Here is a 26095-nt window from a genome sequence, read left to right on the forward strand (position 1 = left end):
AGATATTCTATTTCTTGGGTCTGAGCATTTTCTTTGGCTATCACCAGTGCTTGAAATCATCTTCCTCCTCATTTTGGTTTACTGGCTTTCCTAGCTTCCTTCAAGTCTCAAATGAAATCCCACCTTCTAGAGGAGGTTTTTTCCCAAATCCCTTTTAATTCCACTGCTTTCCCCCTGTTAATCATTTCCTATTTATGTTTTACATATTTTTCTGCATAATTATTTGTTAGCTTCCCTATTAGATTGTGAGATCACTGCTCACAGAGGGCAACAAATATTTTACTTTCCTTTTTTTTTTACTTTCCTTTTATCCTTAGCACAGTGTCTAGTGAATAGTAGACAATAGATAGTTTTTGATTGTTTATTGACTGAGAAAATAAACAGTTTTGGCAATTCAGATAAGAAATAAGAATGAAAGATGCTGAGTGTTAGCAGGGGAAAAGGATTTCTAAAAATAGATTTTAAATATCTAAGGACTTTGTCCAATTGTGTTAAGGGTCTAGATTCTGTTTAAAAATATCCTATTGGCATTATAAATTAATGATCTACAGACCCCTTCCAAAAGAACAAAATTGAATCATGGCTAATGGCCTGCAGATGGCGGAGGAGAACAGTAGCTCTGCTAAGAGCCCCAACAGAGTGATGGCAGCAGCAGAGTGTATTAGTGGTGGGTTCAGGTTAAAGTTTTGAGTTTTTCTGCATGTATGTACATATCCTTCCAGGCATGTTCTCTGGTCACATGTTTCCTATGTATGTATTTCATCTTCCTGTATTGATCTGTGGGAGAGTATGCCCCTGTTTATTGGGAATGTTCTCTTTCTTCTTTGCTATGCTGTTTGATTAAATGTATTTTGATTTTAATTTGATCCTCTAGTTAATATAGTGAAAATCAACACAGTGTTAGGACTTTGAGATAATATTGACCTATACACTGCCTTAAATCTGGGACAGCTTTCAAAGGGTCTATATATGAAAGAGTCTCAGAATGGAGGCCTGGCTATATCTAGGATTGCAATTTGCTGGAGGAAAATCCAGTGAAGAACTAATCCATTCCCAACCCAGTCAGTACTTTACTATTTTTTTAATCCCCTCAACCCATCTCCCAATCATCATCAGTGACAACTGAGCAAACTGATAGGAAGGATGAAGAGCATGGGCACATTGTTGGATGTTCTATAACAACAACAAAATGGCAATGTGGTCTAGTGGATAAAGTCTCTGCTTTAGACGAATCTTTATCTGTTTGTTTATTTATTTTTATTTTTTAGCAGGGCAATGAAGGTTAAGTGACTTGCCCAAGGTCACACAGCTAGTAAGTGTCAAGTGTTTGAGGTCAGATTTGAACTTAGGTCCTCCTGAATACAAGGCCAGTGCTTTATCCACTGCACCACCTAGCTGCCCCCTGAAGAAAAATTTTGCCTCTGAAGATTAACAGTTTTGTTACCTTAGACAGCTCACTTGGGTTTCAGATTCCTATCTATAAAATTACGGCATGGGATGAAACAATTGCTAAGGTTCTTTCTACTTATGGCCTACATATGATTTAAGCATTACATATCATTAAATAGTCTTAAAATAGAAGCAAATGGTGAACTATGTGTGCATTTCCTAAATAGGATGTTTCCTTGGTTGTGTACCATTTTTAAAAAAGTTTGATTTTATAGAGTCCATATTTAAGCCGAACACATGAATGCAGTATCGGAGTGCTGTTATTTACATGTGTTTATTTTGCATTTTAAAAAAATAAATGGCATATATGTGAAGATTTTTACATCACCTTATATGCATGTATCTCTATGATATGTGTTTGTACATACATATATATATATACCTACAATTATATATACATATGTGTATACACACATGTGTGATAAATGATTGACTTTTCCCTTTCCACTATTTGTATTCTGGAATTATCATCATCATGTGTGTGTGTGTGTGTGTTTGTGTTTGTTGTGTTTTAAAAGATAGCAACGTATGAGAAAACTGGGACACTAGAGCTGTGGATTGATCTAAACATTCTAGAGAGCAATTTGATACTATGTCCAAAGGGCCATAAAACTGTGCATACCAATTGATCCAGCAATATCACTGGTAGGTATGTATCTCAGAGACATCCAAAAAAAGGGAAAAGATCATATTTATACAAGCATTTATGGCAGCTCTTTTGTGGTGCCTAAGAATTGGAAACTGAAAAGATGCCTATTAATTGGGCAATGGCTAAACAAGCTGGGGCATATTATTGTAATGGAATATCATTGTGGTATAAGAAAGGACAAGCAGGATGATTTCAGAAAAACCTGGAGTTACATGAACTGATGAATACTGGAGTGAACAGAACCCAGAGAATGTTGTACACAGTAACAGCACAATGAGGTTCAATAACAGAAATGTGAATTACATAGCTATTCTCTGAAATAAAATGATGCAAGACAATCCCAAAGGACTAGTAATGAAGCATACTCTCCCACTCCTTAAAAAAATAAAAATGATATTGTTTGAATCCAGACTGAAGCATGTTATTTTTTACTTTTTTTTTTCATTTGAGTTTTGTACAAAGTGACTAATATGGAAATGTTTTACATTATTGCACTTGTATAATTTATATCTGATTGCTTACCATCTAAGTAAGGTAGGTGGCAGGGGAGAGATAGAATTTGGAATACAAAATTTTAAAATAATGTTAAAAATCATTTTCACATGTAATTGATGGAAAATAACATATATTTTAAAAGATAGCAGGGGGCGGCTAGGTGGCGCAGTGGATAAAGCACTGGCCCTGGATTCAGGAGTTCCTGAGTTCAAATCCGGCCTCAGACACTTGACACTTACTAGCTGTGTGACCTTGGGCAAGTCACTTAACCCCCACTGCCCCGCAAAAAAAAAAAAAAAGATAGCAAGAATAGCAGTACTGATCTTTAGGTATACAAAATATTCTATACAGATGATTTATGGTCCTAGATTCTGGTTATATTTTTTTAAACTGGCCCAAGGTCATATGTACTATGTAACAGGTATTGTACTAAGTATTTTACAAATATAATTATATTCTATTTAAATGCCTAGAATGCTTTAAGGGCACTGTGATAGGCACAAGGAAGACAAAGGTGAAATCCTGTGTTCCCTGATCTCAATGATCTTCCATTCTAATAGGTATGAAACAACAGATATAGGAATAAGAATAATAGAAGGTAGAATGTGATATAGGGCAAATAGGGAGATCTACACAACCTGTTCAAGTATCATTTGAATACTACTTACCATCAAAACCAATAGATCAGCAATTTGAGCAGTCATATAGAATGATTTAATAACATCAATAACCTGAGCAGTCTCTTGATATTAGGCCATTTCCATAACCCAAATTCCCACGTAGCTCAATGGCCTTTTACACTGACATGCAGCCTTTCATTAACTACACAGAGTGATGTGTAGCAAAGAGGAAATATGCTTAAATAATTTCCTTCTGTTGAAAATATGTTTAGCCATTTCTAATTAGATCTAGCTGTTAACCTCCCACCTAAAATTCCTTAGAAAATTAACAAGTATCCTTATCTGTGCTATCCATTGAAGCAATCAGTAACAAAATAAACAAGATTTGTTTTACATTCCTAGGGAAAACCATACTTACCCCATTACTTGTCATCTGAACACTTGACTGAATTGTTGTTTTAAATCATTCATCATTTGAGAATTGAACAATTTTCATTATGTTGCTGGAAAATAAATCAATACCAAGAAGAATGATGGTATGATTATAGTAATTATCACATTTGATATAGATAGTTGCTATTATTTAATTTGTTTCTAATTCATTATAGAACAAGTCAAAATCCCATTAGTGAGTATGTGAAATGAAGCTGTGGTAAGAATTTCTCATTCATGGAAGGAAGAGGGAATGAACATTTGGCCTGGAAATGATTAATCGGAAATTGATTCCCCAAATTAGTAAGGAGATAGTAAGGGATCACTTAGTTGCCTTTGATGAATTTGCCACTTACTTCATGTAAACTATATCCTTGAGTACTGAAAAAAATAGAGGATATAGTTGATGTGTCATCGTCAGTCATATATGAAAGATCATAGAAAATGCGTGAAGCAATATAGATCTAGAGAAGAGCAACTTTATTTTCAATGATAGATATAGAACATAATCTTAGGGAAAATCATAGGTTAGTAGATGTAACTTTGATTTCTGGGAAAATTCAAGAAAGAACAGATATATAAAGAAAGGATTAGTGAAGATCTAGAAAAGGAAGAAAGTGGTTACAAAGATTCAGAATGACTTCAACAGCAGGTCATGCAGGCTAACCCCCTATTCCTTTGCTTAGGGTCACTAAAGTAGTAGATAAAGTCAGTGCTGTAGAGATATTTTGTCTAGATTTAAGCAAAGTCTTTGATAAAGGTTTTTCACATTATTTTGCAAAAAAGATGGAAAAATGATGACAAAACAACAATTAAGGAGATTTGGAACTGGTTGAATGACCTGATTCAGAGAGTAATCTATAACAATTTAACTTCAATTTGTCATTAGGCTTCCAATGTAGCTCTGTGCTTTTTAAAAACATTTTAAACAATGATTTGGATAGAATCATAGGTGGTGTGCTCATCCAATCTGAAGATGACATAAGGACTGTAAACTATTAAACTGTTACTGTATAATAAAATTGTCGTATGATAAGTTGTTGACAGGCTCTGAGCCAAATCTGAGAAGATTAAGTTGAATAGGGGTAATGTCACATATATTTGAATATGAAAAATAAAACTTCAGAAATGCAGGATGGGGAACCCAGGGTTAGACATCAGAGTTTGGAAAAGATCTAGGTGGCTTACTGAACTAGAAGCTACATGCTTTGGTAGAAGCACATCTGCTGTATTGAGTTCCATTGTGTGTGCTACAATTAAAATATAGCTGGTTAAAAAAAGAAAAAAATGTAGTGGTTAATGTCTATTGTAGCAGATAGTGCATCTTACCTGCAATTTGTATTTCCTGTAGTGATCTGCACAGTGTTTTAACCATACAATACTCTCAACAAATTTGTTAAATTAAATTGAAGAATAAACCATGCTTGCTGCTGATAAACCACTGTGACATTCCATTCAGCTTGTCCCAAGAAAATATGCTTCATGATAAGTGTGGCAAAATCAAGCAATTGAAATAAAACTTACAATTTCTTTGGTATGATAGGGATAGCCCAGAAGTATAGTAGAAATGACACTGTTATGATTCCAGAGCTATGAGCTCTAGTTGTAGTTTTGCTGCTAATTTGTTTTATATCCTTCAATAAATTGATTGACATGTCTGTACTCTGCTTCTTCACATGTTAAATGATAGTGCTAAACAAGATATCTTCTAAGTTCTCCTTTAGTGATAGAGATTCTATGATTATAAGATATGCTCTTAAGAGTGCATTTAGATACACTATACTCTTCTTGCATGATGACATGGTGGAACTTTAAAAAATGGGTGTTCAGTGAAGTTCTCATTCCCACAAGAATAAAATAACAGACTTTTATGAACACTGTCATAGGTATCAAGCTTAAAGAATTTACAACATGTGAACCATTTTATGTTTGGAATATTATGATCTATCCTGATTCCCTCTGTAGCTATGCGACCCTGGGCAAGTCACTTAACCCTGTTTGCCTCAGTTCCTCATCTGTAAAATTAGTTGGAGAAAAAAATGGCACACCACTCCAGTATCCCTGTCAAGAAAACTCCAAATAGGGTTATGAACAGTGAGACATAACTGAAACGACTAAATATATACTCCACTCATTTTCTCCCCTTTTTATGGTTATCATTACCCTAAAGTTCTCTCACCCCTACTTCTAATGAGTGTTTCCCTTCTATCTCCTGTTCCTATGCTTTTTTATCTGTATTAACTACATTCAGATTATGATCAGAAATCTGACTTCCAAAGGATCCCTCAGATTCATTGTGTTTTCAGCTATCCTCTATTACTTGTTAGTCACATTAAATAATACCCACTGTCTGCTCTCAGTGTGCTCTAATTCCAACTCTACTGTGGGCAAATTTAACTTTGTTGGTATTTTTATTTTTACTCATCCCTTTATCATTTTGTCCTAAATGAAAATTACCTTGCCCCCCCAAAACTCATGAATCCTGGTTCACTTTGTGTGTGTGTGTGTGTATGTGTGTGTGTGTGTGTCTGTCTGTCTGTCTGTCTGTCTGGTGGCAGAGAGAGAGAGAAACAAAGACAGAGACAGACAGAGACAGAGAGAGACAGAGACAGAGAGATAGAGTGAGAAACAGACAGAGACAGAGACACAGAGACAGAGAGGGCAAGTAGGAGTGGGGGCAAGGGTAGTTTCAGGCTTCTTGGTCTTTGCTGATGTTTATAAACCATTTTTATTTCCTTATCATTAAAAGAAATAAAGTACGCGTCCTATGACCATGTCATCTTCTTCAAATCATTGATGCATTGGCTTATGACATTATATAATCAATTATCATTTGCCTAGTAGACTTCTACTTCCAAAAGATATTCTTCTCAAACATGTCAACCAATTCTCCATCCACATCAATGACTCCTCTCTTTGGCCATCTTATGAAACTGACCAGATATTATAAGCTCATCTGAAATTCTGGTAATAATTTTAATATGATCTTAAATTGAAAGTAATTAAGTAAAAAGAAGCACCTTTTCCAATCTTTATTTCTTCTAGTTTCATATTGTTTTGCCTATGACAAGCATTTTTTCTTCATATTGGTATTTAGTAGTTAAAAAAAGAAACACAACTTTTTTCCCACCTTTGGATGACTGTAATCAGTAACAACCCCTCCAGCTTCCAAATGCTTCTAAGGGTCTTTGCTTGTTTTGTGGAATATTAATTAGGCTCTTTTGTAGCAATAATTAATATTTTCTTGGCATTTGGTGATTCTGTTTCTGTTTTGACTGTACGTTTCTTTGTGCTTCCTTGTGACTGATGTTTCATCATGGGCTTAAACTGATCTTTGATATGCCTGATTTTCCCACACCAATAGCTGCTGCCACATCTCTAACAGTCATTGAAGTGTACTCTTTAAGAACTACAGTTTTTGTGGTTTTTTCTTTCCATATTGTCCATTCTAAAATTAAAACAAAATAAGGCACTTATATATGGATATAGCATGAAATCTAGCAATCAACTAAGAGAAAACTAAGTAAAGGTTAATTCATCTTGAATCATTATGATATGGTCTTATTTTCTGTATCAGCAGTCAGTAGAAACAATCATACACAATCATTAAAGTCTCCAAATGAATTCATAATAAAAATAGTGCTTGTCCCAGGTAATTTGTAACCCAAGGTATTTGAAGGGCAGTGATGTGGGAAAATAGTTATATTTGTTATAGTTTTTCCAGACATCAGATCTAGGAGGAATTTAGTGGAAAGTGAAGAGAGAGAGATTTAAACTCAATTTAAGGAAGAATTCTCATTGGTTAGAGCTATCCTAAAGTGGGAAATGATAATTCCGGAAATCATTATCTAACAACAGAAGTCTTTAAATGAAGGCAAGAAGAGTAAGTGTTAGAAATTTATAAGGGGGGGGGCAGTTATGTGGCACAGTGGATAGAGCCCTGAATTCAGGAGGACCTGAGTTCAAATCCGGCCTCAGACACTTGACACTTACTAGCTGTGTGACCCTGGGCAAGTCACTTAACACCAATTGCCTCACAAAAAAAAAAAAAAAAAGAAAGAAATTTATACAGGAGATAACTAGGACTGGTTGGACTTCTGAGTTCCTTTTGAACTCTGAGATGTTATCATGTCACCTACTATCTTATTTCACCAATAAAATCTGTTCTCTGCCTTCATGGGGGCTTTCTGTCACTCAATTATTCCTCCTTCCTCCTGTCTATTATTTCCCCCATCTGCAATGAAGTTGGGCATCTAGGTGGTACAATGAATAGAGTTCCAGACCTGGAATCAGGAACACTTATCTTCTTGACTTTAAATCTGGTCTCAGACATTTACTAGTTGGTTGTGTGAATGGGCAATTCATGTTGTTTGTCTCAGTTTTCTTATCTGAAAAATGAGCTGGAGAAGGAAATACCAAACCACTCCAGTATCTTTGCCAAAACAAAAACAAAGGGGGTCACAATGAGTTGGACAACTGAAATAACTCAGTGACAGTACAATAATAACATTGTATTTCATATCCTTTGCATTGCAAAAAGGTAAACTTCAAAACTCTGTATTCACTTTTCTTCCAAACATTTTGCAAAAATCTACTGTCCTGGGGGAGCTAGATGGCACAGTGGTAAAGCACCGGCCCTGGATTCAGGAGTACCTGAGTTCAAATCCGGCCTCAGACACTTAACACTTACTGACTGTGTGACCCTGGGCAAGTCACTTAACCCCAATTGCCTCACTAAAAAACAAAAACAAAAACTACTGTCCCATTGAATTATCCATACTTTTCATATTATGTTCTTCTACTTCCGGGTCATTAAGCATTTCTGGAATAAGATTTATAACTGATTCAATACATAATCTGTTGTCCAACTTTAACCTAGGCCTTAGCTAATACTAATCATTTTGCTTATCACTAATTTTCTCTTTAATAGTCAACTAAGGTGGTAATTTCACACATTTTTATCCTGCCCCAATTCTGTAGTTTCTTTCTCTACAGCAATTTACGAAGATGATCAATATAATCCATTATGAAAGAGGTCATTTTTTGCCAGGTTTACTTCAAAATATAAATATCCCTATATATAGTTTCCAGTCTATCTTTCAAGTTCTTCCTATTTCTGCCTATCATTTTTTCACCTTATAATTTATATACATTAAGAATTTCTTTGTCATTCTGTAGGAAAGCCTTGAAAAATTTTTCTAGCATATTGGAAAACATTAATATTATACTGATGTATAGCAATTAAGATCAATATTTTCTGTTTTTTATTCTTTGAATGCAGAATCATAACTAGGATCTTAGTGCTAAGGCTATGCCTCAGGGTACTAAAATTTAGAAGGTAATACTAACAGGACTTGTTCTCTTATTGAAGCACATAAGCAACTGAGATTAGCAACTAGTTATCAAGAATAATTAGTAAAATGATGAGCTACCAGATGGCAGTGTTTTGATTGCAGGCCAAGTGAGGTCTTTCTCTTCTTCCTCTCCTTCACTTTATGGTATCCTAAGGTCTGTGTTTCCTGAGTTCCTCCCAATGCCCTGTTATCACCACTAATTACACCTGGGTGCCAAAATGACCAGTTATATCTCTACTTAGAAGGAAACCAAATGTCTAATGTTGGTATTTTATTGTAGCATTCAGTTCCATTTACCATCCATATTCCTTCTTATCTAAGAAAAAACAAAATCAAATCTTTTACTGTAGAAGATTGTGTAGTAAACCAAAAATACATAAAACTAAACTTTAATGCTTTGAGGAAATGAAGAAACATTAATCACTGTCATCCTTATAGTAAACCTTTATATGTTTAAAGGGAGTTCTAATGTTTTCTCTCAAGCTTTTAATTTTTAGACTAAGGCCATTTCCTCTCTCTGGTCTTCCCCACCCCTAGCATACTTTATTGACTGTATCTCAGGACCTTGCCTAGGCAGGAATTATTCACAACTTCCTTTTCAATTTGCCATTCATCTGTTAGGAGGAGGAGGAAAGATAGCTGAGTCACATTTCCAGAATTGTTAAGTATCTTAAATAGTTCATAAAATGATAGAATTTGAGAAGCAATGACCATTAGAAATTATTTTAGAAATGAAGAACATGAGTAACATCAGGTTAAGGGACTTCCCCAAAGTCACACATGTAGTAAGCAAGAGAACCAAGATTTCAACATAGGCTCTTTGGCTCTAAATATAGTCCTCTCTGCATTATAGCACAATTACTAGAATCCTCACTGCCACAAAAGCCATCCTTTGAACATATATCTAAAGATGTAAAGAGAGTATAGCATGGTTAATAGTGTTGGGGTTGGATTCAGGCAAATATGAATTCAAATCCCAACTCATACATCCATTAGCTATGATTCTGATAAATTTAATTCCTGTGTTTCTTGTACAACTTTCTGGAACTTATCTGCTAAATGATGGATTATGAAATGCTTTGGTGAGAGTTCCTGCACTGTACCAGGAAATGCTTATACTGATGAAATCTAATTTCCTCCATGTCATCACATATTCCAATTAGCATAGTGCTTGACACATGGTACGTACTCAATAAATGCTTGTTGACCTGATGCTATGAAAAACACTACATTCTCAGACGAATCAGTATTATTGATAATATAGTATTTTATTATTTTCCAGTTATATGTAGAGATAGTTTTCAACATTTGTTTCTATAGGATTTCTAGTTTCAAATTTTTCTCCCTCCCTCCCTTCCCTCCCCAAGACAGCAAGGAATCTGATATAGGTTATATATGTACAATCACATTAAACATATTTCTGCAATAGTCATGCTGTGAAAGAAGAATCAGAGCAAAAGGTAAAAACCTCATAAAAGGAAAACCAAAAAAAAGTAGAAATAGTATGGGGCAATCTGTATCTGGAGTCCACAGTTCTTTTTTCTGGGTTTGGAGAGCATTTCCCGTCATGAGTCCTTTGAAACTATCTTGGATCATTGTGTTGCTGAGAATAGTCAGGCCTATCACAGTTGATCAACACACAATGTTGTTAATACTGTGCACAATGTTCTCCTGGTTCTGCTCATCTCACTCAGAATCAATTCATGTAAGTCTTTCCAGGTTTCTCTGAAATCCACCTACTCATCATTTCTTCACATTGATTTTTTTTAAACTTTGTGTTCTAATTTTCTTCCTCCCTCCCTCCTCAACCTTCCCTATGGAATCAAGAAATTCAATATAAGTCATACATGTACAATTATGCCAAGGATCTTCACATTACTAAAGTTGTGAAAGAAAATAGACAGAATTACTTTAGCAAGAGTAGCTAACAAATAAAATTATACTTCAGTCTGTTTTCAAATACCATCAGTTCTTCCTCTATTGATGGTCTGCATTTTTCATACATCCTTCTAATAGCATCCTGCTCATCATTTCTTTCACAGTTACTATTGCTAACTCTATTTCTCTTCATTTGATTCCCTCCCCTTGAAATCTACTCTATTTTCTATCTTTTCACCCTATCTCTCCTCAAAAGTGTTTTGCTTTTTACTGCCCCCTCTCCCAATCTCCCCTCCCTTCCTTCACCTCTCCCCCACTTTTCCCCTTCCCCTGCCATTTTCCCTCAGGGCAAAATATATTACTATCACCACTTGAGTGTTTATGTTATTCTCCATTTGAGTCAAATCTGATGAAAGTAAGGCTCACTCACTCCCCTGCTCCTTCCCCATTTTCCCCTCCACTCCATAAGCTTTTTTCTTTTATTTTATTTGAGTAACTTTACACCCCTTCCACCTCTCCCTTTCCCTTTCTTCCAGTGCATTCATCTTACCCCTTTACTTTCTTTTGAATATGTCATCATGGATCAGCCAGGTGACACAATGGGCAAAGCACCAGCTCTGGACCCAGGAGGCTCCAAGCCCAAATCCAGCCACAGACATAAACCACCCCACTCTGCCTACCCTACAAAAAACAAGGATAAATCCTTTACAGATATCATCTCTTCATATTCAATTCACACCTGTGTCCTCTAAGTATATTCCTTTCAGTTGCCGTAATATTATTTTTGGAGGTATGTGGACAGGTTTTCTGGAGCTGGGAGAGTCATAGCCTTTCTTCCACCATTTTCAAGACTCAGTATTATTAGTCAAACCAAAGGCAGTTGAAAGATAAATGGCTGGCTGATATATATTATTCATGGTAACTTGTTTGTGATGTTAAGATAAATAGCATTAGAGATATAGTTAAAGACATACGGCACTGGACAAAACAAAACAATAAGCCAATAGTACATCAGAAGTTAAAGAAAGCATATGGCAAGCCTCAGTCTCACATTTGTATCCAAAAATTCACAAGCACTGGAGGAAAAACTCTAGGACATTGGGTAAAATGTGGAGGACTTAGAGAAAGATATGAATAAGAATGGCATAGGATGGGACAGAATGGGTACATTTTACTTCCTGCGTAGAGAGAGAAAGAATATACCTCAATGAAATCACAAATCCTTTGAATTTTTAGACCATGTATAATAATTTAATATTCATCATCTATAGAAAATACTTGTTTTTATTAATAGCCAAAATAGTAATAAAATGAACACATTAAAAAGTATTTATTATGAACTTAGGCAAAAAGGGTAAAATGACTTGCCTAGAGTCACAGTGCTAGTATGTGTCTGAGCCCAGATTTGAACTCATGAAGAAGAGTTTTCCTGACTCCAGACCTGGCACTCTAGACACTGTATTATCTAGCTACCCTAAAAAGTAATTACTAAGTACCTTCTATATTATTCCAGGCAATGTATTAAGGACACAAAAACAACAAAAATGAGAACAGTACCTGGCTTCAAGAAGCTTATATTCTAATAAAGTAGACTGCATATACTTATATAAGTGTATATAAGATATTTAGAAAGTAAATGCAAGGCAGTTGGGGGGAATTTCCAGCACCTTGAGGCGTTGGGCTAAGTCTTGGGTAAAAGGCAGTAAACCTTTGAGATAAGATTTGAAAGAAGCTCTGGATTCTTAAACAGCAGAGGTTAGGAGGAAGTATATCCTAGGGATGGAAGATATGAGTTGATAAATGTTTGTACTACTATAAGAATGGTAGGAATGAAAAGAAAGAAATGGATTTGAAAGTCATCATAAAGGAAGATGTTACAAATGCAATTCAGCTCCAAAGTGTTACTATCTATGAGTGAGCTATAGAGCTATTCAATACAGCATTGTACATCACTATAAAGACAGATGAGGGAGAAAATTCATTCTGGTACAGAAATCCCTCTGTGTTTGTGTTTGTGGTTGTGTATGTGTGTGTGTGTGTGTGTGTGTGTGTGTGTGACTGCAAAGAATGGTTTTGTCAAATGAATAGAGAGTATGCATTTTGCATACTGAGAGCAACATTTGCAGCAAGCAGTTGTTTAGTAATTGCATGTTTGTATTTCTGCCTAAACTTTCTGATTGTGTTACAATTGAAAAGTTTGGAATCATAAGCAAATGCCAGTTCTGGAAGATACATGTGCCAGATTAGCTGTGTGGAGGCTGAGAGAGAAGGAGGACTGCTCATTCATTCCATCCTAGGAAGCTAAACTTGTATATTGACAGAAATCAATGTATTTTCCTGTTGATCTCTTTTGACACCCTTACTATAATGAATCTTTTCCAAGATGGAAGGTGTTCTTGATCTTTAGGAGAGTGCCTTTATAACAGGCAGATATTATTACCTTGAAAATTTTATGGTGATTTTTCACAAAACATGTTTTCAGAGCCTGTTGATTAGCGTGCACAATGACCACCTGTCTCTAATCTCAATAGATCCTCAGGGCACTTCCTCATATCCTGACATATTCATAGTTAAAATTAGTGTTGGCAGTAATATATTTTCACCAGTGATGACAAAGAATACAGTTTTCCCCTGTGGGCTACCCTACTTCCCCTGGGTTTGTTGGTTCTCACAGCCTAATAGCATCTCTCTGTTGGATGCCCTGCTGATCAGTGAGCTTTTTGCCATATGTTGCCTATTTCTCATGGCAATGGGAATGTGGCTTGGGGGGGAGGGGTTGTTTGTCTTCTGCTCCATGCTGTGCCACTTAATTTAGCTGACATATTATAGCTTGTCACCTGCTCTTATAGCTCTCAGTCAACATCTCCAACATCCCCAATTGAACTTATACATTAGTTTGGGAAGTGTCCTTGATTTAAATAATCACTCCCTCTTCAGAGTTTCCTAGAACATTTTGTCTGAAATACTCTGTTGTTCTTATCACTCTCCACATTGTACCTGGTACATATCATAACCCTCTGTGACATTGCCATATGTTATAGTAGTTGTTGAACGGTTGTTTTTGTTGTTTATGTTGTTGTTGTTGAACTGAATTCATCTAGTATTTGGTAGACCCACATTTGACGGGGCTGGGGTGGAGAGAGGAGGGATATACTTTACTAGTTTCATTTATGTTATTCTGATGGAGTTCCAGTGTTTTGGGCTGGGCTGTATCTGAGGAGCTATTTGTATTTTCACCTTTCATCTTATGTTCTGCTGTTGAATTCTTATCTCAGAATCTATCTCTAATGGTTTAAAGTTGCAATATGAGATCTCAGGACATGAGAAGTAGAATGCCTGCATACTGAATAAATCAGGAAGATTCTGTGAAGATTGAGCTGGAATAGGCTGACATGAACTATAGTGGAAGAAAGATGCAAGGTAGGGAAAATGATTAGTAAGTCAATTCTTGTTCATTTATAGTAATACAACTGGACTAAATAGAAAGATTAGTCTCACAATACGTTTCAGAAAGGTCAGCTAGGTGGCACAATGGATAGAGCACTGGCCCTGAACTTGGGAGGACTTGAGTGTAAATCTCACCTCAGACAATAACTTAGCTGTGTGACCCTGGACAAGCCACTTAACCACAATTGCCTTAAACATCCAGGGCAATCCCCAGTCATCCTGATGTATGTCCTGCCACTGGACCCAGATTGCTCTGGAGGAAAGAATGAGTTTTTTGAGAACAAAGGACAAACAACAACAACAACAACAACATTTCAGAAAAAAATGCTAACTTTTTTCAGGCTACTTTAAATCAAGATACTGAGTAGTTACATTGGATTACTTGCATTTTAGCCTCTTCTCCTCATCTTAGATAACTATATTTTTCCCAATAACATACTATACTACACACACACACACACACACACACACACACACACACACACACACTACTTCTCATACACATCCCGGCACATTCCTTAGGAATATCTATTTTAATGAGAAAAGTAACAAATCATTGAAAACAAAGTAGATGTCTATTAACTGGGGAATGGCTAAACAAATTGTAGCACAGGAATGTGATAAAATATTACTGTATCATGAGAAATCATTAATACAATAATTACAGAGAAGCAAAGAAAAGATCTACATGAAGTTATGTAGAGTGAAATAAATAGGACCAAAAACGATATATACAATGTAAATGAAAAACAGAACAAAAAAAACCAACCACATTCAAACAATCAAAAGTGAATGAAGGGGCAGCTAGGTGGCACAGTGGATAGAGCACCGGCCCTGGAGTCAGGAGTGCCTGAGTTCAAATCTGGCCTCAGACACATAACACTTACTAGCTGTGTGACCCTGGGCAAGTCACTTAACCCCAATTGCCTCACTAAAAATAAATAAATGAACAAACAAACAAACAAACAAATAAATAAGTAAATAAATTAATAAATAAAAAGTGAATGGAGATGGGGCAGCTAGGAGGAGCAGTGGAGCAGCTAGGAGCACTGGCCCTGGAATCAGGAGGATTTGAGTTCCAATCTGGCCTCAGACCCTTGACACATACTAACTGTATGACCTTGGGAGGTCAGTTAATCTTGAAAAAAAAAGTGAATGGAGCAAAATTATAAATAACTTTTTTGACAGCAAAGAAGGGAAAGAAGACTCTCAACCCACCCCTTCATGGAGGTAGGAGATATACAGATTTTTCACATTATACATGGTTCTGGACTTGTTTAATGTATTTATTGGTCAGTTGTCCTGATTTTTTGTCTTTTTTTTCCATTTGTTTTATGGGATGTTTATGTGATGGCTCAATTGGAGAAGGTAGAGGAGAGATATCAGAGAAAACTATGATGATGTAAAAATAAAAACACATCAATAAAACTATTTTTAAAAAAGAATTAAGTAAAAATAGATAGGCATTAACTATGGCTGACAGCATATGCCTGTATGTCTCCAGAATAGAAAGCTTAATTCATTAGTCCTCTGCAATCAATGTGATTACACTAATATGAATTCCAATCTGGACCAATAAAATCTAGCTCAATCCAATCCAATTCAATTCCTATCTCATACATTTTATTCCATGCTCAGGTTTCTTCTTGAAAACAGAGGTTTATGTATATTTATCTAGTATGTCATCATTTTTTTTAATTTTCTTTTTTTTGTTTTTTTTTAGAATAGAATTTTATTTTCCAAAATATATGTAAAAACAAATTTTAACATCAATTTAAAAAAAAAATTGTTCCAACTTCTCTTCCTCCTCTATTCCCAACCCCACCCACTAGAACTCAAGCATTTCAAAATAAATTATACATGAGTAGTCATGGAAAACATTCCCACATTAGCTAGGTTGTGAGGAAAAAACAGTCAAAAAACTCCCAGAACTTCAGACTGAGGAATTGTCAAAGAGAAAAAACATTTTTTTAAAAAATGTGTTTCCAGGGGCAGCTAGGTGGTGCAGTGGATAGAGCACTGACCCTGGAGTCAGAAGTACCTGAGTATGTCATCATTTTAATAATTCTTTTGCAATACTGAACCTAGAGGAAAGTAGAAAAAGAGAGAGGTCATAAGAAGGGAAAAATTAGAATTTGAGAACTAATTAAGGGAGAAACAAGTACTAATGATGACAATATCCTAGCAGTATTGTCTTTTAAAAGGCACTGAAAGTAATTGGAGACATGAGACCAGAATGTCACATGCATTGCCATGAAGAGAATAGAAGAAGAAGAAGAGAGAACAACAGAACTGAATCAGGTTGTAGTTTCAGAGAGTGTGCTTGTTTGTACATTGGCTGCTTGAGCACCAAGCACCAACTCAGATAGTCATCTCTACCCTCAGCTAGCACAGGTCCTAGTCAGAATGCTGACATAGGTAATTCCACTGTGGTTATGGGTCTGTCCTCCTACTGAGCTTCCTTATTATTCCTATTTCCACTCTCAACACCCTGCTTATCTTAGGTCATCTTGAAACCTTGAAACATCCCAGACTAAAATATGGACCATTGCTTTTGCTGCCTATACATAGACCTAACTCTATATGTCAATACACAGGGAATATATACGTATATACATATATACGAATATGCATACATATACACAGATGTAAATATACAAAAATACCACATATTTTGATCTTAAACAATTGTCTAGCATAAGTTTTATCAACAACATTTATTAAGCAGTGTACTAGGCACTGTGCTAAGAACAGGGAATACCAATAAAATGGAAAATTATTTATAAAAAGCAATCTTGGCTCTCAAGAGCTCAGAGTCTAATGGGAGAGACAACATATAATTCCATACAAACAAGACATCAGTAAATTGGAGTGAATCATGGAAAAGGGGCATTCTAATTATGATGACCTGGGAAAGGCTTCTTGTAGAAGATGGCACTTTTAGGGCAATTAGGTGGTACAGTGGATAGAGAGCCAGGCCTAGAGTTAGGAAGACTCCTTTTCATGAATTCAAATCCAACCTCAGATGCTTACTAGCAGTGTGACCCTAGCCAAGTCACTTAACCCTGTTTGCCTCAGTTCCTCATCTATAAAATGAGCTGAAGAAGGAAATGGCAAATCACTCCATTATTTTTGCCAAGAAAACCTTTAAATAAGGTCACAAAGAGTTAGACATGACTGAAACAAAAACAATTCAATAACAAGAAAAGATGGGACTTTAGCTGAGACTCAAAAGAAGCCAGCACAGCTAATATGAAACCATGTTGTTCAGTTGTTGTTGTTTTTTCACTCATGCCATATTCTTATTAAGTGACTTGCCTAGCATCACACAACTAGTACATTCTGAGGCTGGATTTGAACTTAGGAAGATGAGTGTTCCTAACTCCAGGCCTATTATTCTATCCATATCACCACCCAGCTGTCCCCATGTATATGTGAGAAGGGAGAGAATTCCAGGCATGGAAGTTAGCCAGTGAAAAAGTCCAGAGAAAGGAGATTAGGTGTCATGTGCAAGGGACAGCAAAGAGACTACACACAAAGTGTGTAGGATCAAGTAAGGTGTAAGAAGATTGGAATGGCAGGAAAGGGTAGGGCTATGGAGTGATTTATAAATAAAAGGTAATTCTATATTTGATCCTGGAAGGAATATGGAGCCATTGGAATTGATTGAATAGGAGCAGGGGTGATATGTATCAGAAAATATATTTTATATTGAAGTGGAGGATATATTAGACTGGAGAGAAACTTGTCAGACATATTAACCAACAGGCTATTACAACAGTCCAAACATGAGGTGATGAGGGTCTCCATTAGAGTGGTGAAAGTGTAAAAGAAGAAAAGGGGCAGATTCAATTGAAGGTATAAAAGTAGAAACAGTGGTATTTGGCAACTTATTGGATATTCAAGGTGAGAGATGACCCTTAGTTTTTGAGCCTGAGTGCCAGGAAGTATGGTGATACCCTCAACAGTATAATGGAGGTTTGGAAGAGTGAAGAGTTTTTTAGGGGAACAAAAGAGTTCAGTTTTGGACATGCTTAGTTAAATATGTCTGAGACACCAAGTTCAAGATATTCAATAGGCTTTTGGTGATATAAGACTGGAGGTCAGGAGAGAGGTTATAGCTAGACCAATAGATTTGGGAATCATCAGTAAATAGATGATAGTTGAATCCATGAAAACCAATGAGATCAACAAGTAAAATAAACTGATTGAAGGGAAGGCCTTTGGAACCTTGGAAGATACCTATAGTTAATGGATATAACCTAGTTGATAAACCAAAAAATTTAAAAAAGAGAAGAAATCTTCAGACAGGCAGGAGGAGAACCAGGAGAGACCAGTGTTTCAAAAGCCTAGATAGAGAGATGATCAAGGAGAAGAGGATGCTTAACAGTGTTAAGCTTTGCAGGGAGTTCAGGAAAGATGAGGATTGAGAAAAGGCTATTAGATTTGTTAATTAAGAGATAACTTTGGAGAAAGACATTTCAGTTGAATATTGAGGGTAAGTGACATTTCCAGGGTTACCCAGCCAGTATGTGTCAGAGGTGAAACCTGAATTCCATTCTTTTTGACTCTGACTCCAAGGCCAGCTCCATGTTCACTATGCAGTGCCTACATTTACTTCCATTTATATGTACCTAATATAATATGTATGTATGTATGTATGTATGTATTGCAGCACATGCATATATAACAGCATCTCTAATTCTACCTTACACATACATACATGTATTACATAAAATGTACTGCACATAGACATATGTGCTTATTTAATGTACATAACCTATAACCATGTGCATATGTGTACATGCTGTAGTCCAGTAGGGAATTCCCTACAAGGAAATTACCTTGACCAGTAAAGATAAAGGTTAGTGTTTTTGTGTATGTGTAATACAAAGTATCCCAAAAGTATAAGTCTCTATCCCCCCATACACACACATATGTAAATGTCTATGTGTATATATGTACATACACACAGGCAAGATCACAAATGTATAAGTGAAAGGTTTCTCAGTGACCAAGGAGTCATTGATAGGAGTCAGTTGATCTGGAACCAAGGTCCAAAGTTAAAAATCTTGCCCAAAGTTACACAGGTGGCTGTGCTCAAGGTAGGATTTGAGTCCAAAACCATTGATTATGAATCTAGCTATCTTTTTACTGCATAGTACTACCTATGTGTATTAATGCAATGTATGTGTGTATGATAGATATAAATTAAATCATAATCTCTGATCCAGCACAACCTTGCAACACTGTTGCCAAGAGTAAATGACAAAGTGCAAATAAACATTGACCAATGTTTTCTTTGATTTAAAAAATAGTGTTAAGGCAGATACTATAATCCCCATTGCACTGATGAGGAAACTGAGAAAGACAGGTAGTGATTTGCTAAAAGGTCATGCTGCTAATTAATGTCTAAGTCAGATCTTCCGAATGCTACTTTAGCATCTATTCCATTGTACTGTCCTTTCTCCTCAATGGAGAATTACCTCATTGCTCAGTGGAGCAATACCTCTAAGAGCAAATAATGTTTATTTCCCTAACAGGTCAGTGAAAAAGACTCAGTAATGGGATACGTGCATTGGTAATGCTTCGTGACAGCAAATATGTTTATATTTTGAGAAATGTAAAAGTGTTTTATTCAGATCATTGTAATAATGCTAGCCATGAAGAGATGATGAACATGGATATTTACATGAGAAAAAGTAATATTTTCATACAATTTAGTAAGCCACGATTTTTTCTTTTTTGTGACATCTATCCCCCCAAAAAGAATACAGCCTGTCTTATTTCTTGTACCCTTCATTTGTAATATAAAACAACATGCTAAATTAATTAAGTTGCATTGATTAGACTTCTACTGCAGCCAGTAATTATTTTGCTTTCCAATCTACTCTTCCCTAAGAGTGAGAATTAAAGACATGGTATAATTAAAATGAAAGGAAACATCTTTTCTTTTAACTTTACCTAGTAAGAATTAAGATAAAAGGCAAAAAAAATGTTACAGCATGATGGCTTGCTGTGATTCAATGACTATATTATAAACCAAAGAGGTAGTGTTGCAAATAATGGATATAGAGCCAGCCTCAAAGTCACAAATACAGGGGTAGAAGTCAGACCTATGCTACTTGCTGGGTGACCCTTGGGCAAATCACTTAAACTCTTAATGCTATCAGCTACTCTCTAAGATGCTTAATTTCGAGTAGGTGCAGACTTACATTGATATGGGAAATATTCTCATATAGAAGTTGCCTATACCAAGTAAAATCATATGTTCAGACCCTATCCTCATTATAATCATGTAGATCTCTGTTTGGTAATGTTTCTTTTTAAGATAATGAATATGTTCGGAATTCTTAGAGAGACAATGACATAGATTTCATGATTGCATTTATTTTCCACTCTTAACATAAATTAATCTAGCTCTGTCCTCTCTGGTGAAAACCAATACATTTGGTTCCATTCGTACTAATAGGCTTGCAAGTCTTGCTGATTTTCACTCCATTCCCCTCTGCAAATGTGAGTTCTAGCTACAGCCTGGGAATTTGAGAATGGAACTTTGCTTCCCCTGGTTTATTTAAGTGTAAAAAGTCAGTTGGATCTTCTCAATGCCCCCTCTAGTTTGGACCAAAGAACAGGGAGTCTATTTGTCTCCATTACTATGCCCCACCACAATGTCCTCGATGAGCTCATTAGTCTTTCCCATTTATAAATTTTATAATTTTCGTAGAAATGAGAAATGTTCCCTTAAATATATTCACTCAACCAACAAATATTTATTAAGCCCCTACTATGTTGCAGGCATTGTGCTAAATGGTAAGGATACAAAAAGAAGTAAAAGAAAGTCCTGACTTCAGGGAGCATTCAATACAAAAAGAAGACAACAAAACAAATATACAGAGCAAGTTATACCCAGGATAAATAGGAAATAAATAAAAGGGGAAATACTAGAAGTAAGAGGGTTTGAGGAATCCTTCCAGTAAAAGAATGAATTTTAATTGGAACTAAAAGGAAGCTATGAAGTTCAATGGGCAGAAATGAGAAAGGAGAACATTGTCCAGGCATAGGCGACAGCCGCAGAAAATTTCCAGACCTGAGAGATGGAGTGTCTAATTTGTGGATCAGCCAGAAGGCCAGTATCAATAGATTAAAGAGTACGTGTCAGGTATGAAGTAGTAAGAAGACTTGAAACATAGTAGAAGGCTAAATTATGAGGAACTTTGAATGCTAAATAGAGCATTTTGTATTTGATTCAAAAGGCAATAGTGAGTCGCTGAAGTTTGTTAAGTCATTTCAAAGGCTGTACTAAAAATTTTTGAAAGGTTGATATACATGAATGCTTCTTTAGGAAGCCTCTGTCCCTTGGCAGAAAGGGATTTGGGGCTTTAGCAGAAGTTCAGTGTAACTTAACATACAGTTTGTGCCCTGAAACAGTCTTGCACCTTTATTTTGCCATAGAATGGCAAGGTATGTAAGTAGCATTGACTATGACAATGTTACATGTGAGTAAGAAAAGGGTTTCAACTACATATTATTAGACCCCAGTGGTTCATGGAAATCCAAGACATGGCACTTGTTTTCAGGCATTTCATTTTGGAAACACAGAGGAAATATCTTATTTGGGGGCCACCGACTTTGTCTTTTGCCTGGCAAGCTATCTCTGAAAAGAATGACTGTGCCAGAAAGTGTGGATGACTCAGTGAAACTCTTCTTCAACTTAGAAAAAACAATGTCACTATAAATGCTGTACTGACAATGGCCTTGCTATACACATGCATACACTTATACATATACACATATATACATACAGGTATGTGTCCATATGCACACATATGTATATATTATATAATACTACTTATTTAATAATAATAATAATTCTAAATAATAATGTTATTATTAGGTAAAAGACCTTGAATTCCTTGCACTACATAGCATTCAGAGATTACTATGGTTTGTTAGATATTATAGATAAATCAAGGGGAAGACATAATAAGTAACCCATAGAATGAGAGCTAATAAAGCCTTAAGAAATTATTTATTTCCTCAGATGATAAAGACAAGGTATAAAGAATTTAAGTGATTTGTCTGAGGACATGCAAAGAATGAAAAAAATGAGCAAAAACTCATTATTTAACCAAAAACTCCTGGGAAAACTGGAAAACAGTATGGCAGAAACTAGGTATAGAGCAACATTTTATACCATATATTAAAATAAGGTCAAAATGCATGCAGGATTTACATACAAAGGGTGATATCCTAAGAAAATTAAGAGAGCATGGAATAGTTTTTATGTCAGATTTATGGACAGAGGAAGAATTTGGGACCAAAGAGGAGATATAAAGCATTACAAAATGTAAAATAGATAATTTTTATTATATAAAATAAAAAAACTTTTGTACAAACAAAACTAATGTATGCAAGATTAGATGGAAAGCAGAAACATGGGAAAGAATTTTGAAATAAATATCTCTGATAAAGGCCTCATTTCTCAAATATGTAGAGAATTTAATCAAATTTATAACAATACAAGTCATTCTCCAAATAATAAATTTTTAAAGGATATGAACAGGTAGTTTTATTATCTATAGTCATAGGAAAAAATGCTCTATGTCACTACTGTTCAGAGAAATTCAAATTAAAACAACTCTGAGTTATCACCTCATACCTATCAGAGTGGCAAATATAACCAAAAAAAAAGGAAAATGTTGGATGTTGGAGGGGATGTGGGAAAACTGGGATGCTAATCCACTGTTGGTAAAGTTGTGAACAGATCCAACCATTCTGGAGAACACTTTGGAACTATGCCAAAGGGCTATAAAACTGTGCATACCAACTGATCCAGTAATACCACTGCTAGGTTTATATCCCAAAGACATACCCCAAAAAAGAAAAAGACTTATTTGTACAAAAATATTTATAGCAGCTCTTTTTTTGTGGTGGCTAAGAACTGGGAATTAAAGAAATGCCCATGAAATATGATATTCCAGAGCACAAAGGAATTGAGATTACAACCCCAAATCACCTACCCAATAAAAATGCATATAATCTTTCAGGGGGGAAATGGGACTTCAATGAAAAAGAGGACTTTCAAGTATTTGTTATGAAAAGACATGAACTGAAAAGGAAATTTTACTTTCAAATACAATACCCTGGAGAAACATAAAAAGGTAAACATGGAAAAGAAATTAAGAGGGATGTTTTGTTTTGGATTGGTTTGGTGTGGTTTGGTTTGGTTGGGCAATGAGGGTTAAGTGACTTGCCCAAAGTCGAGTGTCTGAGCCCATATTTGAACTCAGGTTCTCCTTACTCCAGGGCCAGTCTTCTATCCATTGTGCCACCTAGCTGCCACTAAGAGGGATATTAAAAGGTTAAACTGCTTACATTCCTACATGGGAAGATGATACCTCTAACTCTTAAGAAATATATCAGTATTAGGGCAGATGATAGAAATAAATTTAGACAGAGGGCAAAGGTGAGAATTGACTATGAAGGGATGATATCTGTAAAGCATTTATTTTTTGTTTATCTTTTTATTTTTGTGGGGTGGTTGGAGTTGGGCAGCACACCCGAGTCTAGCAGTGGGTGAGTATTTTGTGACTGGGGCCAAATTTGTGCTTGCATCTTCCTGGGTCCAGGGTGGGTGCTTTGTCCACTGTGTCACCTAGCTGCCCCATGATGACATGTTTAAGGTAAAAATGAGGGGTGAGAGGATTGGGGAAGGGGCAAGGGAAGAGGTAGAATGGGGTGAAATCCCACATGAAAGAAAGGGCTTATGAAGTGGGGGGAGAGATAGGGGAGGAGTGGGCAATGAATGAGCCTTACACTCATCAGAATTGGCTCAAAGACCTTAATCTCATTAGAGTTGGTTCAAGGAGAAATTATATACACACTCCATTGGCTGGAGTAATCTTTCTAACCCTGCAGGAAAGTAGGAGGGGAAGGGGATAAAGAGGGAGGGGTAAAAGAAGGGAGGGGAGATTGGTAGAGGGGGCAGTCAGAAGCAAATCCCTTTTGAGGAGGCATAGGGTGAAACAAGATAGATAATAGAGTAAATATCATGGGGAACGGAATAGGATGGAAGGAAACAGTTAACAATAGTAATTGTGAAAAAGAGAAATGGGAAAAATGTATAAAAATATTTATAGCAACTCTTTGTGGTGGCTAAGAATTGGAAATCAAAGGAATGCCCATCAAATGAGGAATGACTAAACAAGCTGTGTGGTATATGATTGTAATGGAATATTATTGTACTATAAGAAATGACAAACAGGATAATTTCAGAAAAACCCAGAAAGACTCATATGAACTGATGTATAGTTAAGTGAGCAGAACCAGAAGAACATTGTGCACAGTGACATCATTATTGTTCTATGAGCAATTGTGAATGACTTAACTACTCTAAGCAATACAATGATCCAAGACAATCCCAAAGGAGTAATGATGAAACATACTATCCACCTCCAGAGAAAGAACTGATGTTGATTGAACACAGACTGAAGCATGCTATTTTAAAATTTCAGTTTATTTCATTTTTTTCTTTTATTCAAGTTTTCCTATACAAAATGACTAATATGGTAGTATAACCTACATATGATTGCTTATCACCTCAGGGAGGGAGCAGGAAGGGAGTGAAGAAGGAATAAAATTTGGAACTCAAAACTTTAAATAAAAATGTTTACTATTATTAAAATATGTAATTGATAGGGATTTATTAAAATGACTTAAACATTGAGAGCTCGTTATGGAAAAAATGGCAGGACAGATATTAGAATGTAGTTGTCCTGACTTACAGATATTTAAGACCTTTTCTGTTTACTCTCATGCAGTATGGAGGTATGAAAGGAAAATATGTGGATGGGAGTGAGCAAGCAATATCAGAAGCCACTGAAGATTGTGAAGGCACAACTTAAGGGATTTTGGTTACCTATTTAAAACAACAGTATACTCTGTGTGACTCTGGAGAAGTCACTTAACTTCTTTGTCTCTCAAGGACTCTTCTCTGCTATATGCACTGCATTGCAATTTCTTCACCAATCAAAGAAGCAATTATTCAGTATTTCTTAAGTATCTACTATTACCAAGCACTGTGGTAAAGGATGAAGAAACAGACAATATAGAAGCAGTCCCTGTCTCCAAGAAGCTTACCTTTTTGAAGGAGAAAACACCTACATATATAAATATATTCACAGAGCATTTACATACATTAATATATATGCAAATTTATCACAACACTACAAAAAATTACAACATATTTTATTTTTTGGTAGGTGAATATTAGATACATCATCATTTGGGGTGATGAGAAAACACTTCCTATAGATGGCTGTAGTTGAGCTGAGCTTTGAGGGAAACTAGGGAATAGAGGCAGCTAGGTTGCTCAGCAGATAGAGCACTGGGCCTAAATTCAGGAAGACCTGCCTGAGTTCAAATCTGGCCTCAGACACTCACTAGCTATGTGACCCTTGGCAAATCACTTAACTTCTATTTGCCTTATTTCTCTGGAGAAGGAAATAGAAAACCACTCCAGTATCTTTGTCAAGAAAAAAATCCATAATGGGGAGTAGAGGTAGAATCTGAGAATTTACCAGGACTTCTCTATGCTACTGAAATGATAGGTCCATGGAGACCAAAAAAGAAATTATCTTATTTTGTTATTTTGAGCTGGTCATATGTGTGTGTGTGTGTGTGTGTGTGTGTGTGTGTGTGTGTGTGTGTGTGTGAGAGAGAGAGAGAGAGAGAGAGAGAGAGAGAGAGAGAGAGAGAGAGAGAGAGAG

The 26095-nt window shown here is 35.9% G+C and overlaps 1 pseudogene; it reads left to right on the plus strand.

The window, feature by feature from the left end:
• Positions 1–579: 579 nt before the first annotated feature.
• Positions 580–26095, plus strand: part of LOC122747648 — a 71487-nt pseudogene continuing 45971 nt past the window's right edge.

The sequence above is a fragment of the Dromiciops gliroides genome, chromosome 3, assembly GCF_019393635.1.
Source record: "Dromiciops gliroides isolate mDroGli1 chromosome 3, mDroGli1.pri, whole genome shotgun sequence".
Lineage (NCBI taxonomy): Eukaryota > Metazoa > Chordata > Mammalia > Microbiotheria > Microbiotheriidae > Dromiciops > Dromiciops gliroides.